We start from the raw sequence: 5,684 nt of genomic DNA on the forward strand, positions 1-5,684 counted from the left end.
AAGAACCGCACCTATTCCGACTCCTTTCATATTGATAGCTCCATCGAAGAACAACCTCCAACCTGGATCAGCATCTATAACGACTTCATCGACACACGATACTTCTTCGTCAGGAAAATATGTCTGTAATGGCTCGTACTCTTCATCGATGGGGTTCTCAGCAAGATGATCTGCCAAGGATTGGGCTTTTATGACGGTTCGAGTCACATATACAATGTCGAACTCGGTAAGCAATATTTGCCATTTAGCCAATCGACCTGTCGGCATAGGCTTCTGAAAGATATATTTCAAAGGATCCATGCGGGAGATGAGATAAGTAGTATAGGATGAAAGATAGTGCTTCAACTTCTGTGCTACCCAAGTTAGGGCACAACACGTCCTTTCAAGAAGAGTATACCTGGCCTCATATGCGGTGAACTTCTTACTAAGATAATAAATAGCCTGCTCTTTTTAGTCTGTGACATCATGTTGACCCAGGACACAACTGAAAGAATTGTCCATGACTGATAAATATAAGATCAAAGGCCTACCAGGTTCCAGGGGTACCAGCACAGGCGGATTTGACAAATATCTTTTGATTCGATCGAATGTTTCCTGACATTTTTCAGTCCATTTTACCGCAGCACTCTTTTTCAGCAACTTGAATATGGGCTCACAAGTGGTTGTGAGTTGAGCAATAAACCTCCTAATGTAGTTCAGTCTACCAAGAAAACTCATCACCTCTGTTCTATTCTTGGGCGGGGGCAAATCCTGAATGGCTTTGATTTTCGAGGGATCCAATTCAATTCCCCAACGGCTGACTACAAACCCCAACAGCTTTCCAGATGAAACTCTAAATACATATTTTGTCGGGTTGAGTTTGAGATTATACCTGTGAAGCCTTTCAAAGAACTTTCTTAAATCTTTAACATGGTCGGCCTGACTTTTTGACTTAATAATCACATCATCCACGTAGACCTTAATCTCCTTATGCATCATATCCTGAAACATAGTGGTCATGGCTCTCATGTATGTTGCTCCAGCATTCTTTAAACCGAACAGCATCACTCGATAATAATAAATCCCCCATGGTATGATAAAAGACGTCTTCTCTACGTCGTCATCATCCATAATGATCTGGTGATATCCGGCATAGCAATCCACAAAAGAGGCAACCTCGTGTTTAGCACAGTTATCTAACAAAATATGGATGTTGGGCAGTGGAAAATCATCTTTCGAACTTGCTCTGTTTAAATCACAGTAATCAACACGTACTCAAATTTTGCCATCTTTCTTTGATACGGGAACAACATTGGATAACCACATGGGATAGCGAGCTACTCAAATTACTTTGGCTTCAAATTATTTCATGATTTCGTCTTTAATTTTAATACTTACATCCGTTTTAAACTTCCTCAACTTCTATTTGATAGGAGGGAATGCGGGATCAGTTGGCAATTTGTGAGCCACTAATTTAGTGCTTAAACCAGGCATATCATCATAAGACCATGCAAAAGCATCCTTATAATCAATTAATTCTTGAATCATTCCATCTTTTAGCTGTGGCAGAGCATGTACACTGATTTTAGTTTCCTTAACATCTTCTTGATCCCCTAGATTTATTGGCTCAGTCTCATTCAAATTAGGATTTGGTTTGTCTTCAAACTGTTCCAACTCTTTGCTTATTTCTTCTAGTGCTTTTTCTTCATCATATTCCCCATCCTGCTTTATTACATCTTGATTAGTTTGGATTTTAAGATCAGGCTGAAAATTCCGCATGCATGTCATGTCATTAGAATCAGCATAAAGAGAACTGTGTAAAAAAAGAAAAACAAAATATATTAGATACAAAACAAAAGGGACATTGCATTTCATTAAATAAAAGATAGAAGGGCTTAAACATAGATGCCAACATAACATAAACAAACTAAAATCTGAATTACAACCCTGAAATAACTGGGATAAACAGAAAGAAAAACAAAATAAACTACCAAAACTCCCTCCTGATGGGGAGAGGAGTGACTTCCCAATTATTGAGCCAGACAGCTGAACCTATGAATTGCACGTCTGCCATACTGGTACCTTCTCCTGCTTCGACCATATCAACTTCAATAAAAAGGTTCTAACAGTCATCAACCAAATCAACTTCAAATTCCACATGCTTCGTGACACCGCTCTTAACAAATGATTCACTGAGTAGTGGCATTGGGCGAGGGAGTGACCATGTTTCCTTTTTCCTTCCCTTGGCTTTCTTCAGATCTTCAGCCGTAGGCTCAAATCCCAGACCAAACGTGCCCACATTCTCATTTGGACATATGGGACGGACTATACCGTGCAGAGACGCTCCCAAACCCTTTCCTGGCTCAAATCCATATTTCCAAAGTTCACTCACCATCATGATAGAAGTAGAAGACAATTGCGGTCCCGGTATAACCTGCCATTCAAGGATACAATTCACTGGCACTATATTAAAAATTTGATAGACGAATCTTTCCTCTACGTTATTTACTTCAATAAGAGCCAAGGGAGAATCTTCGCAGGCGGGCAAATCTCCTTCACCGTGAATAACCACTTCTTGCCTGTCATGCTCAAACTTAATCATTTGATGCAGTGTAGATGCAACCGCCTTGGCCTTATGAATCCACGGCCTTCCCAACAACAGATTGTAAGAGGAGTCTACATTCAATACTTGAAACTCTATGGCGAACTCAACAGGCCCTATGGTCAACATTAGTTCTATTTCGCCAATGGAATTTGATTTTGCACCATCGAAAGCCCTAACACATACGTTGTTGGGCCTGATCCTGTCAGCACCAATATTCAACTTTTGCAAAGTAGAAATAGGGCAAATATTTGCACCTAAACCTCCATCGATCATGACATGAGTGACGTAGAAATCTTCACACTTCACTGTAATGTAAAGGCCCTGGTTATGCCCTGTACCTTCAACAGGTAATTCATCGTCAGAAAAGCTTATCCGATTGATCTCAAAGATTTTTTCAACCATTTTCTCAAGTTGGTTGATTGTAATCTCTCTTGGAACATATGCTTCATTTAATACCTTCAGTAAAACATCACGATGCTCCTTGGAGTGCAACAGCAAAGATAAAAGGGAAATTTGAGCAGGGGTTTTCTTCAACTGGTCTAATATTGAATACTCTGGCAATTTCATCTTTTTCAAAAATTCTTCGGCTTCTTCTTCGGTGATAGGCTTTTTGATAGATGACGGTCCACTCACCGTTGGTTTGGACTTTCTTAAGCTTTTAGGCATGAAGCATCTTCCTGACCTAGTCAAACCCCCTACCTCATCTACATCTTCCACTACTTCTTTCCCGTGATAGGTCATCACAGTCTGCCCATAATTCTAGGGAACCCTTTTCGTATTAACTATCGGAGGTTGGGTCACCGGTTTGAGGACAATAGGCGCTGCCAGTGCTCCTTTCACCATCAAGATGGGCTGACTCAGAGCTCCCACCACTGTCAACTTAGGTTTATCCTGGCTTAAATCAACATACCTTCTGGCGCCTTGTGCTGTGATCAGGGGCTTCTTTGTGCTTTCTTGGGCTTTATCTTCTCTCATTCCTTCCCAGTTCAATGACATTGCTTTCAAAGACTCTGCTACATTCACCGATTTCTCCTCAATGGTCTGTATCTTAACAATAGGCTTATAACCCCTTGAAGACTCTTTCCCATCATATATCAATTCTAACATATTGGCTTCAGCATGGGTTGGCAGCAGATTCTGGTTAATGTTTGGACCCTCCGAGGCCTGGACCAGCATCTGATTTGTGTCAATTAAATCTTGGACAGCTCTCTTTAAATGCCAGTATTTCTCGATATCATGGCCTGGCATATCAGAACAGTACGCACATCTTAAAGAATAATCGAGATTCCTCAGCGGTGGATGTGAAAGCCTTTCTTGAATTGGGCTTAAAACCTTCAACTTTCTCAACTTATCAAACAAGCTAGCATATGACTCCCCAAGAGGTGTGAATTGATTTTTGACCGCCTTCTCTTTCTTATACTCAGGCCTAGGCTGAAAACTAGGTCTGGAGGGGTCTTGGTAATTTGGTAGAGTGAATGGACGATTTTGTGGAGCTTGCGCGTTCCACTGCGGGTAAGAAGGGGTTTGGGCATATGGCTACGCGCTATATACTGGGTGCGGGGGTGGTGGAATGGAATATAAAGGGTTTTGTGAAGGGTAGTAATGGTGGGGAGAAATATATGGAGCTTGGGCGTAGACTTAGGCTTGGGATTGGGGATAGGGGCGAGGTGGTCTTTTGGGATAGGAATGGGTTCCAGCTACGACAGTTGCCACATCCTCTTTCTTCTTTTTACCTCCAAATGCACCATATCCACCTTGAATCGCTTGTGTGGTGGCTTTTAATACGGCAAAACTCACTATTCGACCGGTCTTAATTCCGTCCTCTATCATCTCCCCCATTTTGAGGACTTCCATAAAAGATTTTCCCATTACCGAAAGTAAATGTTGAAAATAGGTCTCATCTTGTGCCTGAATAAAAACTTCTACCAACTTTCTTTCTTTCATTGGAGGCTTTAGGCGGCCTTTTCACGCCACCTTATCGCGTATTCCCTAAAACCTTTAGTGCTCTTTTTCTTCATGTTGACCAAGGATTTTTCGTCCAGAATCAGGTCGATGTTATATTGAAAATGTCAAAGAAATTCAGAAGCTACCCAGTTGTTCCATTTATCGATATCTCGATCGATAAACCATTTTGAGGCCAGATCAAAAAGACTCTCGCCAAAGAAGGCCATGAGCAGCTCTTCCCTTCCTCCTGCATCCCTCAACTGGTTGCAATAACGTCTCAAGTGTGTCACGGGATCACCGTGTCCTACATACTTCTCGAACTTAGGCATCTTAAAACCGAGGGGAAGGTTGATGTCTGGGAACATGCAAAGATCTTTATAGGAAACACTCCTATAACCTCCGATTCCTTGCAAATTCCTCATAGCCTGTTCTAAACTTTTCAATTTCCGGGCTATGATATCCTGTTCCTCTACTGCGATAGATTTCTCCGTATCAAATGGAAATGCAGGCAGCTGAGTGTACCCATACGGTTCATTCATTTGCAAAGTAGGCTCCGGGTCATAATACTAACTATCTGAAACCTTCAGTACTGGCTCACTAGCAGACCTAGGAAGCCTCATTGTGGGACGCACAGTATATATGGGAGTTTCTTGTGGTGGCGGAGCCACGAATACCGGTGTGAGCGGTGGCACTGGCTAAGCAGCTGGTCTTGATTGGGGAGTTGCTAAGGGCACACCAGAACTGCCAGGATAATAATGTCGCGGAGTGAATCCTGGCGCGTGCTCAGGTGACTCAGTAGGAGCAGAGAATTGCGCCTGAGAGAGCGGTGGGCAGTTAGAGATATTTCCAAGACCTTCAGAGAGCGGAGGAGGAGGCGTTCTGCTAGCCCATACCCGGTGTAAATCTATCAATTGTTGCCTGAGCCTTACTACCTCATCATTGTGTACAGAACTTTCTTCCCTGTGATCCTGATCCGGGTCAATGAGCGAATTTTCAATCTCCCTGCTAGCCATGGCAAGCTTTGCTTTGGATCTAGTGAAGTATGGGTGACTAGCCAGAGTGCTGCAAACCTACCACTGTTATCTGAAAGAACATTCTCATCAAAGACAACATCCGTTAGGATTAGGGCACACAACAAGCATGGAAATCACATTGG

This window comes from Capsicum annuum, unplaced genomic scaffold (assembly GCF_002878395.1).
Source record: "Capsicum annuum cultivar UCD-10X-F1 unplaced genomic scaffold, UCD10Xv1.1 ctg3585, whole genome shotgun sequence".
NCBI classification, from domain to species: domain Eukaryota; kingdom Viridiplantae; phylum Streptophyta; class Magnoliopsida; order Solanales; family Solanaceae; genus Capsicum; species Capsicum annuum.